Source organism: Rhinolophus sinicus, linkage group LG07 (assembly GCF_036562045.2).
Source record: "Rhinolophus sinicus isolate RSC01 linkage group LG07, ASM3656204v1, whole genome shotgun sequence".
Classification (NCBI taxonomy): domain Eukaryota; kingdom Metazoa; phylum Chordata; class Mammalia; order Chiroptera; family Rhinolophidae; genus Rhinolophus; species Rhinolophus sinicus.
This window is the reverse complement of record NC_133757.1, coordinates 127,302,290-127,316,553: the sequence shown is the minus strand read 5'-3', so window position 1 is coordinate 127,316,553 and position 14,264 is coordinate 127,302,290. Positions and strand designations below refer to the sequence as shown.

The window sequence follows — 14,264 nt, the reverse complement described above, 5'->3', positions numbered from 1 at the left end:
CTGTCACACCCTCTTGGGAAACTGTCACTGACTATTAGACCATCGACCCTCTACACGTGCTTGGAGCCCTGACACCTGAAGGACCACACAGTCGCACAAGACATGATGCTCGAGGACATAAAGATTTTCCTGGCGATGCAAAACTCAGGTGTATTATTTATCAAAACAGTGCCGCAGTGTCCGCTGCCCCAGCATGCACGGACACCGTGAGGGGGAGTGAAGCAGTCTGATGAACAGCGCGACGGACACGGGCCTGGACTACGGGGCCCCCCAGAACCGCCTCTGCACCCCTCACAGGGTCACCACCATGTGGCCTCTAGCTTCCCACAGCTGCAGTTAGGACCACACCCCTTCGCACATTGAGGGACGCCCATCTGAACATCTACTCGTAGAGTTTATGTGTTTGGTTTTCTCAGATACAGAAACAATGGATCTAAATCATACTGGCTCTTAGTAAAGACTCTTGTATCTGCTGACTCTCTATACTCGTTATCCACTGAATTTCTCTAAATGCCGGAAAGTCACTACGTATTCCTTAAAAGGAAAAAAAAGCACCCCAAATTATTAAAGTTTAAAAATTACGATTAATAATAAATATGTACATATTGAAAGCACGATCTAGCTAAAAGAATATAACATGGTGTGAAAAGGTAAGCCCTGGCAGGTTTATTTTCAGCATGAGACTCACAGGAGCCCTGGCCAGGGCACTGTCTGCCGCGTGTGGCACCACGTCTAAGGAGCCCCCCGCTTGCACACGGGTGGTACCAAGTAAACAGGAGCGGCGGACAAAGGCAGCTGAGCCACTTTCTCTGCCATCGGACGATGTATCCAGGGAGGTGTTTTCTACCCTCGAGTCCTGAGATTTCTTCTAGTGAGCACACACGTCCTCTGTTGCACACTCACGTACAATACGTGATTCTGTGCTTTATTCCATGTATACTCTTTAAAAAGTAGATGCACATTTCTGATCAAATGCAAACATGACCATCACCAACCCTTTTGATTTTATACAGATCTAAACAGATATGCCACAAGGTAGTTTTCCTCAACACATGTTTTTTGTAAAAATGATTTAAATTATCAGTTTCCTTAAAAGGGACCTGTAAGACATTAAAATTTGGGACATGGCTAGTGATAAAACTAATAGCAAACTGCATGAAAATCACAGTACCAGCCTGCACAACCCCAGCTGGCCTCTCCGTTAGTGGCTGTCATATAGGGTGACGGTGAGGGTGACAGAGAGAGCTGCCTTTCAAAGACTCCTGATTTGTCTCAGAGGTTCTTTCCAATTTCATTTAAGCTTCTCAACCAGAGAGCAGCTGAAATGATTTGTGGTTTCATAAAGCAGCTGAAAGGCCGTTTCACTGGCCAGAGGGAATGAACGAGGCACCGGAGTCCCTGCAGCCCATCGAGGACAAGGCCTGCCGCTCTCAGCCGCGGGCTGTCAGCTGCTGTGACAAATGGTTGTGTCATCACAAAACCAAACTCTCACTCTAGTCTGCTCATGCTCAGTGACTAGATATTTATTCTATGATGGAAGCATAGTTTAGACCTTCAAAACCGTGGAGTTTCACATGAGTATGATTTCTTCATTTCCAAAGACTAATTGCTCTTCTTTTAAGAAATTTAAATTATAGAAAAGGAAACCTTTCATGTGTCTGGATGCTTATGGTAAGATTTCCATTCCGAAAGCTATGCAGAGTCTGGTAAGGAAAAGCAGTAAGAAAAAGCAGGGCCATGTGGGTCATTTTTCCACATTCTTTTTGTACGAGCATTCTTCCTTTTTTCTCTGTCCCATGTATACACACACACACACATACACATACACACAGATATTTTTAACTTACCTGTAGAGATTAAAATTTTAATGTAACTGAAATTGGTCCACCTCATACATCACATGTTTCAGGCAGCCTTTATTTCCCTGAGGACTCTGACAGAAATCGCAATAGAGTTGCCTTGAATTTCCATATTAGTGTATGTGTATGTACATATCCTTTAAATTGTTTCAACTTAATACCCCAGGTTGACAATTTGAATTTCGTCTTTTTCTCTGCCCCTCCCCCTACACCTCTTCTCACACTTGTTCATAAAGAAGTACCCTTACAAAAAACCGGGGACCAAATAGATCACAAATATGACCATGTCAAGTGTTAGCTTAGACTTCACATCTAGATTCACACGTGGTGGCTGTCACTGGTAATGACCAGGCCATGTGACATGCTCACGTCATTGGTGTGTGAACAATATGTCACAGCCTGCTGGTCATCTGCACCTGAGAAAATGCACTTGAAGGCACCCAACAGGCAGTGCCCTGTGGCAGGTGACACGTTGTCCCCTAGGAAGGCATCCGCACCCTCAGTGCTGCCTGCCAGGGAGCTGTCCGTGCAGGGGACATTTTGTATTAATGCACTGCCAGCTGGGAAAGGATCGGTGTGTCACATGGTAGTGACTTACACCAGGTGACTAGACACGAGGACAGAGCCCCAGAGGCTGAGGCTCTGCTTGTAAGAAGGAGGCTGATTCCCTCTGCAGCATGTGGTCCCGGGGCAGCAGACACTAGGGGAGGGGTGCTGTCCACTTCCCCAGCCTGTGGAAGGGAAGGGGTGGGCAGGGGAGAGGACAGCTGGGCATGGATGTCCCGACCTGTTCTTCTAATAGAGTATCTCAGATGGCGGTGCCAGGTGAACAGTGAGCCCTGGAAAGGAGGAGAGAGGGAGAAGCAGAGGGAGGAAGAGGCGGGGGGAGAAGGCAGGGGACTGAAAGAGGGGGGAAGAGAGGAAGGCAGAGGAGGAAGAGGGGGTCTCAGCAATACAGCGATCTGTGAGAGACGTGCAGAGAATGGGCCAGGAAGTAACTTCAGGTGTGGAGGTAGCTAAGGGGTTAAACGTTGGATGTACAGTATTTAATTTAATTGTTGTGTAGAACTGTGGTACAGCCTGCTTTGTAACTACAAGCCTCCATCAAATAAGCGCTCTGCCGAGGTGATGTTTTGGGAAAATCAAGACAAATGTGGCAGTGGAACAAGGACGCAGAGACAGATGGCCTGGTTGTGTTTGTCCCTCTCTTGCTGTGTGGCTTTAAATTAACCACTCAACACCTACAATCCCATTTTTCTTATCTTTAACATGGGTATAGTTACAACCGTTTTAAAATTCTCAGGATTAGAGATGCATTGTATAAAATGCCAATCACAATGTATGCACTTAAAATATATATTCAAATATAATTTTCACATTATTAATAATAATAGGAAGAAACTGTGACACGTTTTCTAAACCGTTCTCATTTTTTTTTTCATTTTTGTTAGCTTACACATATGTGTTTCCAAACTCAGACACACATTTTCTTGAAAATGCTCTGTTTTGCATCGAGTCCCCTTGCTGAAAATCGAGGTCTTCTCAAATGGAATCTGTTTGTGGAGCCCTGTCTGTGTCAATGGAGTCACTTCCTACTTCCTCCGCCTCCCTTCCTAGTTCCATTACGTAAACTTGAACTACACTCGGGTTTAGCCCTCTTGTTCCGTGTATTCAATTCTCCAAGTCCAGAGGCCTCGTCCTTCAAATGTCTCAGAGGTCTCTCTTCCTCCCAGGTCTTGATGTGGCCCGTCTGATGGAAGCCCCAGCTTCCTGCTCCATCCATCTCAGGATGTGACGTCATGTGGGATGTAAGTCCTGCTTCCATGTACCACACCTGCCCCTGGGAGTCTCTCCTGGCTAACCTGCAGGCCTTCCTTCCTGGGTCGGTGACAGCCAAACCAGGTACACTCAGGACACGGCTGATCTCAGCTGACCTTGCTCGTCACTTTTCGTGCTTCCCACAGGGACTTTGAGCAGTCAACGACCCTCCTCCCTTATGCACTTTCCACTGTGAGCCCTTAAGTTTTCTAGAACAGTCAAATCCGTACTTGGCATCTTCATAAAACTGACCTAACTTTTTCAGCATCATTTAACTGCCTTTTAATTCGTTAAACAATAGTACAGTCATTATTTTGTGGTTGGATCTTTGGCTAAATACTCCCACTCTCTCCCCAGTGGCTCCCAACACGCATGCTGGGTGTCCCCTCCCTCTTGACGGCATTACCAGTATTTACATGGCCCTCGCTGAAGGGTTCTGATAATGGACAAACGGCTCTTTTCCTCTCTTCCCTCTAGATGCCCACCACTGCCCCCTGCATCGAAAGCAGTGAGCAGGCCCCGCTGACTTAACTGTGGGATGTCCCCCCGTGTCCACTGTGCCCTGCGCAGTCCCAGGGGCACAGGGTTAGTCCCGGCCTCAGCCCCTCCCCTTCAGCCTACAGTGTTATTTCCCACAGACAGAACTTTGGGTACATGCACTCTTAAAAAACACAACAGTACGTTTACTGCAGAATAAAGCCTGACCTCCACAGTATGTCCTTTGAGATGCTTCAGAAACAATTCCAAGATCACTTTTCAGTGTCCCTTTCCCATTTCTACCCTCCAGCCACACCTGACAAACACTGTACCTTGCCACCTCGGACTTTTGCTGAGCACTTCGTTTTCCCCGGGCGGTTCTGAGGGTGGCCGTCACTGAGTCCTTGAAGACGTACTTCAAACACCACCCCCACCCCCCCACCAAGTTTTTCCAATCCCCCTGACCACAGAGGTGCTCCAGCTGGCATTCCAGCAGCCAATTCCTCTGTCACTGGTGTGTTTTGTCAGACTTTATAACACACTGAAGTTATCTGCGTGCCTGTGTTACCTCTGGTAGACTACAGATCTTAGTCACAGTTTCCAGAAGCTATTCCTGTGTTCTCACCCTCATCATATAAAATTGTACTTTGATTGCAGAAGGAAGTTCCTTATCACGTTTTTCTGGTTGAATCCCACTTCTCTTGGAGCTTGGCCGTGGTTAATTGGATTCTATATAGAGAATTATCTCCTCAATATTGTGGAACTCTGCGACTGCCAATTATCGGTAGACATCAGATACTTCTGTTATGTTTCTGTATTATTACTAACATGTATAACTGAACATTAGCTGTAGTCATTTATATGTTGATATTCACTGCAATTAGATCGAAACTTAAAAATAAGCATAAAGAAGTATGATTTGCTGATTAATATTTTTAAAAAGACTATCAGAAACTTGCTTTATGAAGTTAAACTTTCGTTTGTCGTGTCCTTTGTCCTAAAAGAAGTTAAATGGTTTACAGCTGCCATAACACAGAGGGCACACACACACACACCCCTTACATATTCTTAATGAGTCAAATAGTTTCACATTTTGTTTTTAATGAAAATTCAAATCTCTATGTGAAAACTATAAATGCACATAAAGGAGGAAAGCAGTTTTGGCAAAAGGCTGAAAAATATACTCTAGTTTCCGTTAAAAACATTGGACATTGTGGTTTTTGTTCAACCAAATACAATATAAAAATGAAAGTATACTGGTATTTAAAAATAATCCATTATAAGCTTTCTTTCCGGCGTCGCATGGCAATTACTGCACAGACTAGCTGTACTAGGACGCAATTACAGGCCTTTGAAAAAAAATCACTTTTATGATTCTGATTAAATACAAACATGCATATGTAATATGCGTGTTTGTAGGACGTATCCGAAGCCTAATGCCCATCATGAATGAATTTAATAGATTAAAAATGTGTGTTTTATATTTAAGCTTCATTGTACTACGTTAAAAAATAAAAGGTCAGTAGACAAGCTTGGCAATAGAACGAGTTACAAATTATGACTTCCATCTTAAATTTCCATTTATTTGGGTCACATTGTTCATGAGGACACTTAAGTCACCAAGTGAAAGCACAGAGAGAAAAAATAACTGTCTGCATATCCAATGATCAATGGAAAAATCCAGGACGCAGTCAGTGCTGACACAGGGGTAAGACTGGAGCCAGCCTTCCAGAACCCAACAGCCACTGTGCTCCCTGTGGGGTGTGTGACGTGGGACAGGCCACTGGGACTCAGGGTAGGTAGCACGCTCCTTCCTCCACCACATGGAGTACCAGCAGCACGCGTGACCTGGATTAAACTGACGACTTGAGTTAACATCTGCAGAGCACCACAAATAATGAAGAGAAGGTAGTAAGAAAGGTATTTTTTTATTGTTACTGCTTTTTTACCTATTGTTTTGTGGTTAAAATGTTCACCTAACGCTTCAGTTCCAATCATTTCTATGCCATCCTTATTATTTCATTTCCCTTTCAAATTATCCAACAGCAGTAAATACACCAAAGCTACGTTTAAATTATAAAACATCTGGCAAACATTTCAAAAATTTAAAATCCAATCATTTTTTGTTCCTGAAAACAACTGCATGTAGGTATACAACTTACATTTAGCATAAAGTGTTTAAATGTCTCATTTAGTTCTGAAGGGTGTTATTTTGGCCGACTTATCCAACATATCAGTTCAGCCACAATGCCTCAATGAATGACGTGGATACACAGACACAGCCTTGTTATTTGTGGCTGGACATTTTCTACATTGTGGCTAGGAATTAGCCCCATATACGCACACACGCACACGCGGCAGAAATGGGCACTGTTCATTCACGTGTGGACCTATACACACGTGCACATACACACGTGCACACACACACATATGCACTCGTGCACAGTGGTCCCTTCCCAACTTTCTTTCCTCCTTACTAAGCACAGGAAATGATGGATTTATTTTTCACACCTGTCCACGCGTCGGAGCCATTACTGCCCTGAAGACCAAGATTTTTTTAAGCACCTGTGTCATAATAATGATCCTAAGCTGTATTACTGCCCTGAGTGCTTCTTGTACTTACATTTGAACAGCAAATCAACTCCGCTGACACCACTGAAAATGGAAAGGCGGTCAGTTGATTTGGCAACTTCTTGTGATGGGTTTGGGCTGCAAGAGGGGTTTTCAAGCTCATCGTGACATGGCTGCTTTTTAAGTTCGGATGAGCTAGATATGCTAGTGAGATACCTGATCTTCCTACGTCCTGTGTTCCATTACGGAAAACAACTATTTTTGTTTCCTGTTAAATTTTATTACTTTGTTTGGAGACTTTCAAACATAGTTTAACTTTAACCCCCCACCAGTTTTTTCTTCTCTCTCTTTCTCTCTCTCTCTCGTTTACATTTTAAGACATTGAAATCAGGATGCGTTCTCTATAGCAGAACACAAAGCTTTGACTTGATTTCTCCCAATTTGAGGTAAATGCAACAATGTTTGATTGTAGTATTTTCAGAACTTGTTTCAATTTCAAGATCTCTTTCAATTCCCCCCTTTTTTTTCAGCAGTAAGGATACAAAGTGAAATTTTATCCCACAGGATTTTTGTTTTTAAGTAGAACTGAAAGAAATTTAGAATTAAATTATATAAACCTAGTAGGCAGCAAAACTTAATTGTGCCTTTTTATTTTTAAAAAACGGTTTCATAGACAGAGCAGATGAGTAGCTGACACTGTGGAAAGAGTTCTTAAGCTGCGAACACATAGTCACACACTCACACACACACACAAACATACAAACTCAAGTTACATTTTTTGAGGCAAAGAACCAAGAAGGTACATTCCCTCCTATTAGCACAAAGCACTGAGGAGAAAATTATTCAAACCTATGTTAGTGTGATGAAGAGTTACTGTCAAAATCTAACAACTTCATCCCAAACAACCACAGCAAGATAAGCCAACCAACCGACGCCTGGCTGTAACGATACGTAAAGTGAGAACTGGCCATAACCAAGGCGAAGCACGGTCAGACCGGACTGGAGGGCACACTGGGCTGGTACGGGATGAGTAACATCCTCCTAGGGAATGAAACTTTGCACATAGCCTCCCTGCTCAAAGAACCCCGACCTCACACCACCGACATGCTGCGTATCTCATTCCCATCACCCGATGCCTCCATTAAAGAAGGACTTGCACATGACACATGGGGCCATACTTGGCTGCACTGTTTCACAACAAGAATTACAAAGAGATACACTGGCTTCCCAACGGGCTGAGAATACACACAGACACGCCCAGACCAAGGGCAGCCCCTGCGAAATGTCAAAGCTCTGGACAACATCAATCTCTGGAATTCAATGATTCTTCCTTGTAAACATCTCCTAAAGACATTGCTGTGGAACTTGTTTTCCTTACTTACTGCTAGTTAAAAATCTTAGAAAACTGAAATGGCTGTGACTAATTTCTAGGGTTGGTGGGGAGTGGAATAATTGTACAAATTACCCCTGTTTAAGGAAGAAACTTGGGTGAAACACGAGGCACTGCTAGATTAGAAAAATTGGGTGAAAAGAGAGAGGGTCTACACAAAAGGAAATGATGACTACAAGTACTGCAGTTACAGCCATTATAGAAAACAGTATGGACGTTCCTAAAAAAAATTACAAACAGAATTCCTAGATGATGCAGCAACCCCACTTTTGGGTATTTATCCAAAGGAACTGTGATCAAGATCTCTAAGAGATGCCTGCACCCCTCGTTCATTGGAGCCAAGACATGGAAACAACCTAAGTGTCCATTGAATGGAGGAAGAAAATGTGGCGTATACGTATAACGGACTATTATTCTGCCCTAAAAAGGAGATTGTGCCACCTGCGACCATGGATGGACCTGGAGGACACGCTGAAAGACAAACAGTACATGGTGTCACATGTAGAACCTAAAATAGTCAAACTCACAGAAGCAGAGCTAGAATGGTGGTTGCCCGGGGTTGGGGGGTGGTGGGACTGGGGGAGTGATGGTCAGAGTGGACAGAAGTTTAACTATGCAAGTTAGTCAGTTCTGGACATCCCTACCTGGTGGAGTACGTACAGCTAACAATCCTGCTCTGCATGGTTAAGATTTGCCAAGAGAGCAGATCTTATGTTATCATAAGTGTTCTTACCACCAACGATAATACTGGTACTAATCTAATACTAATTCTAATGCTAATACTAGTAATAAAGGAAGTAGGAGGAAGCTGGCAGGGGATGGACGTGCTCATGTCCTTTTTGGTGGTGATGTTTCAACCTCATCGAATCCTGTACATTAAATACATACAGCTTTTGACATGTCAATCACCTTCACAAAGTGCCTCAAAAATTAAATATCATTGATGGCTTGCCATTATTAAATGTTAAATAACTGAAAGTTTTAATTATGGAATACAGATTTCAGAAACTATTTTTGTGCTCTAACGTTTAAAGGGATAGCACTTTGTTTCATCTAAAAGTATGTGCTATATAACTTGATGCATTACGAACTCATAACACGCGTTTGCAGTCACACTGAGTGGACCATAACGTTACATTAACTATACCTCCCACAGCTTGGTGATAAAGAACTGGAAGAAGTGCTTTTGTTTTATGTACTTCGTAGTACCTGTGATGAGTGCGATGATTTCTGTGGGTTTAGTTTCCAACAGCAAACTTACGATGACCACTCTGCGTTCACCAGGTGAACTCACATTAGCTACTAGGTAGATACGTTAGGAACTGCGATCTCAGTTTAAACTAAATCAGTTTAAATTACTGCACTTCGTAAAGCGTAAGATGCTATCAATTAAAAGACAAACTCTAATGTTTGAGATGTTAACATATTTGTGACTCTTAGACTCAGAATATGGGAATCAAATTATTGAAAAAAAATCAAAGGAATTTTTTTTCTTCAACTCTCTGTTATCAAGTAAATGAGCTAGATTTTCCCGTGCCGGCACGTTCCTACGTTATTTATGGGTTAGATCATTTCATCTCCACAGCGACCTGCTGAGTATGTACTATTGTCAGGTCTCATGCCACCAATGAGGGAAGTGTGACACTTAACTAAGTAACTTGTCCAAGATTAAAGTTAATGAGGAGAGCCGAGACTCAGTCCTTTCCTCAAAACTCACATTTTCAAGTATGATTTTCACCTACCAAAGAAAACAGTATTTTTTCCACCCAAATCAAGTTTCCTTCAACAAAACACAGGCTCAGGCCCAGGAAACAAGCAACTTGTGTGCAGCAGGTCAGGTCTGTCTGAGGCGGGGTTCTAAGCGGGGAGGGGGGATGAGAGGTGGGGGAACTTCTTTCATCACCTGGGTTCTGTGCCAAGGAAAGGCCTGTGCTTCTGTTTTGCAAAGAAAGACTAACGAGCCCTGAAAAAGAGGATTTCAGATCTTTCTTGCTTCTGTTGCTGCGTTTGAAAAATCAGCTGCCAGTCAGACATTTTCCCCCCCAGGAGGATAATTGGTCTTGTGTTATTTTGTGTCATTATCATGTATCGAGGTAGGGATTCATTTTTGGTTTATTCTGCCAGAGATTTCTCAAGGAGGTGCTCGGAATTGGAGTACTGTTGTCATGCATTGATTTTGAAAATGTCACAGCTATTATTCTTTGAATATGGTGTCTCTATTATCTTCTTCTGGAGGTTTGATTAGATTCACCAGTGAAAATTAGGATTTCCAGATTATATGGAAATACCACGCCGCAACATGGAATTACGTTCTGGTCCCAGAGACAAAGCCAAGTCCCGGGGACACAGAGAGGTTGGGAGTAAAACCATGCAAAAGGATTTAGCAGGTAACACTGCTAAGGATAATATTAAACTAAAGCAAATCCTAGTTAAAAAAAAAGAAAAAAGCATTTCAGGTGTGATGTGTCACTTCACAATGATAAACGTTTTATCAGGAAGATATAGGAATTCTCATGATCATTTATTTCAGAACAAAAGGAGCTGGTTTTGGTTTCGTTTTCCTTTTCTCTTTAGTGAGTCTCTAGATGTGAATCCCTGATGAGGTATCTTTTGGTGATTATCGTAACAAGAAGTCAGTGGCCCTTGTTGAAGAGGCTCATTATAATCTGAGCCAGTTAACTGGCCAATTAATTAATCACTGTTTATGTCATCAGAGAGAATGAAACACTATACAAGAGCAATCAGAAATCATCCCGGGGGTGTCAGGCCTGGGCCCAGAGATGAGGCCTTAACGGGAGTGGTACCCCACCTACAGGCAAGGCCAGCCTGCTTGCTTCTTCCAGAACAGTGTCCACGCTCCCAGGGAGCCCCTCGCTACACGTCAAGGGGCAGAACGGAGCTCATGGACTGGAACTGTGTGCTTTCCTGCTGGAAGAAGGTGTTGCTGTCGGCTCAGAATTATCCTCTGCTGGAACCTAGCCAGAGCCAGCACTCTTGCTAGCGTTGGATCCATTACTATTCAGCCCGTTTGGCGTGGAAGTGAATTCAGGGAGTATCTAATCTTAAAATCTAATTTGGATACTAAAAGCTTTACAACTATTCTGAGCAGAAAATCCTCAGTTGATCATAGGCCTTGCTTTAAAATATGGTTTTAGAAAGAAGTAATAATAATTGACCGATACCCAGAAAACAGGTTTAAATAAAAACACACCCCAAAACCCTTCTTTCTGACAAAAAGTAGAAATGTTCTCAATGAACCTCATCAAGAAAATGAACACATAAAAGCTACATGAAATTCTCTCAGTAGAATACAATTTCTGGGCACAGTGACTAAAGACAAGGCGTCAGCTTCCTCGTTCTCTTGATACTTTTAACCCCACACATCACTCCACATTCCAGGAATATTTGTGGCAGAGCCATTTGGTGCGTCTCACGGTCATGTTAGCAAGGGTCACACATGTTAGCAAGGGTCACACGGTGGCTTTTGTGAACCAGTGGGTCATGAATACAAAGTAAAGGAGATTCAACGCCGCATCCCAGACGGAGGACGGCCGGTCCTGCCTGAACAGTGCTGTTCCCAGCGGGCTTCCCCTGACTTTTATTTCTCCAGGATGGTCAGTGCTCACTGAGCTTCAGGCCTTCCTCCTTGTAAGCCATGAAGGGCTGTGGGCATGGCTACAATCCTGGTACATGAAACAATTCCTCTGGTGAAACTAGCTTGTTGTGACCTTGGCTTTATTACACGATATCCAAAATGGTGCATTCAATGATCTGTTTTCCCTCTTTTTTGGTTAATTTCCTTTTAGTGATCATCACTAAGGTGGCAAATATTAAGCTGGATGATTTCTAAGTCTGCACTGCCACCTCTGAACAGTATCTGAAAATCTAGGTCTGCTTTTCCAGATGCCTGCATCCCGATGTCCCATGTGAGCTCATCAGACCCGAAGCCAAACTCCTCATCTTCTCAGCACCTTGTCCTCCAGCAGCTTCTACACCGGCGGGGACCCGCGATGCCACCACGTCCCCATCCTTCTCTCTGCCTGTCCACTGAGTGTGTGCCCGCCTCCCGTCACTCCCCCTTCTGCACAGGCTCCCCCCACGCCCCCTCTGCAGCCTGGCTGTCACCGAGCTGGGCTGAGGGAACCCAACGGGCCAGGCTCTGTGCTAGCAATCCCCACGCTCTCCCTCATCCAGGGCCCCCCCAATGTGAAGACTGGTTGGACTCAGGTGGTGTTACACACCTGTGAGCCGAGGATTCGCGAGGTTAACAAACAGGCCAAGGTTAACCAGTGAGGGCTGGCGCCGAGGCTCCAACCCACACGCAAGCCGTTGTTTCCCAGAAGCAGCTGAGCCATTGACGACAGAGTCTAGGTCTGGTCTTTGCTCTGTCGCTCATCAGCTGGATGAGTATCTTGCTTTTGTTCAACCTCATTTTACTTGTTCAGAAAATGTACAAATCTCCTCTTGGTGTTGTTGTGGGTATTAAGAGACATACTGCCTGTGGACAATCGGCACGGTGCTTAGTGCATTTAGCATGTTAATATGCTAAATAAAGACACTTTAAAGCCACAGCATAATTACTACGCCTGCATTGTGGATGCAGGTTCTTTAACAGGCCTCCCTGGTCCAAACAATGTATTTTTCTTCAACCCCAGCTCTGATCATTCCAATTCCTAGAACAGCAGTCGTTCTTATGTCCACAATCACTGTCTTCAGGATTTAGTCCCACTGCTATTTCTCATTTCCTTTACCATCCAGGCAACATACCGTCCCCCAGATGCCCTCATACCCCCGAAACATCCCAGCTAGGCCGGCGCCCTGGCCGAGAACACACCTCCCCGTGTTGACGAGCTCGTGTCCTGTCCAGCCGCACAGGGCACTCACATGCTCCCTGCTCCAGGAAACCTCCCCAGGGCCTAGAGGAAGCAGTGCTGTCACCCGTTCTTCGTCCCCACTGTCCACAGTGATTCTGTCATAGCACACGAGCACGCAGCCTCCTAACGCAAAGATGACTCTATCCTGCCCATCCCACTGAAATAAAAAACTGAGTACTTTGCCCATCTGTGCAAACTATGATGATGGATGACATACGGAGGCCACCGTTGAGCAACAAATGATGGGGCCATCGAATGAAAGTATATCAATATATAAGAAGGAAACGTTTTCTGTTAAATGACGATCCGTAGGGGACAGTACTGGCTTCCTCCTCATCTACTAGTGTAGGACGACATGTCACACGGCCAGAAAAGGAACGTGAGGGTGAAGAACAGTATCCAGAACTTTCTATGCACAATTTCAGATTCTTTTCCACAAAATCATATTTATCCAAAAAGAAAGTCAAAGCAGAAACCAAATGCCAAAGATGGCAACTAGAATTTTTAAAGTTGAAAAACGGTATTTCCTATGAACCTGTAAGTAACCCAAGAGGGTCAAGCCCCAGTTCCAGTCAAGTTCCTGATATTCTTTGGTTAATATTTTTGAGGGAGAGCCAGGAACACCATCCAAAGGGGTGACAAGAGTATTTTCCTCAAAGTGACTGTGTGCGTGTGTGTAAAGTATATAATATCCGCACACGCACACACGTACATTCTTTCTCTCCCTGACACTGCTCCAGCCTTTGTTAATTTCAGTATCCTATTATTCTGTGTGGGGTTATGTCACTTAGGAAGTCATCAGTGACCTCTGAATACTGTATGATTAGTGGTGAATCGGTATTTGTTTCTCTGCTCAGAGTAAGTGAAATAGCTGGATTTGAGCAGGGCAGTTTTGCTAGTTAGAAAGAACTCTTTGGTCATATAACCTGTTAGGTGAACATGAGGAAACCCCTTCCTTTAGGCTTCAGGGTAGAATCATTAAGACAATCTGGTGAAGCACGTGATCTCTTTTTAGGTTAATGATTTTGAGATGAAAACAAACTAAAATTTGTATTAATTAAAAGGAATAGTACATATAAAATATAAGGAGAAAAAAAAAACAGAAAAATCTAGCTAGATCTCAAGAGGGTTCCTGAATCCCTTCACAGCAGTGTCTGAAGTGAAATGCTTGGGTCCCAGTCAAGTGACACTCCACTCGGGGCTCAGTACAAACAGTTCTCTGGTTCACATGAACCTTGAAGCTTTTCTAAAAGTGAACTTATTTTATTGGTTTTA

General features: G+C 43.7%; 1 protein-coding gene across 5 annotated transcripts in view; it reads right to left on the bottom strand.

The window, feature by feature from the left end:
- NDST4 (N-deacetylase and N-sulfotransferase 4) overlaps positions 1-14,264 on the bottom strand; it is a 281,746-nt gene that overhangs the window by 150,102 nt on the left and 117,380 nt on the right. The gene's annotated exons all lie outside the window — the stretch shown is intronic.